Source organism: Penaeus monodon, chromosome 28, assembly GCF_015228065.2.
Source record: "Penaeus monodon isolate SGIC_2016 chromosome 28, NSTDA_Pmon_1, whole genome shotgun sequence".
NCBI lineage: Eukaryota > Metazoa > Arthropoda > Malacostraca > Decapoda > Penaeidae > Penaeus > Penaeus monodon.
The window spans coordinates 39,844,922-39,845,122 of NC_051413.1; positions in this window are offsets into that span (position 1 = coordinate 39,844,922).

Consider the following 201-nt stretch of genomic DNA (forward strand, 5'->3'; position numbering starts at 1 on the left):
CCATACTAAAGGCACACGGTATTGCACCAATTCGACTCATCAGATGCGGAACCAAAACGGAATTCTGAGGATCTACGATATTGCCTTATAATACGCATCTGGCAGTTTCTTTTTCATTAAAACAGATGTATGAAAGCAATAGATGATAACACAGTGGAAACAACTGCTACGATACTGTAGCTTGAACGGTATTCTGACCAC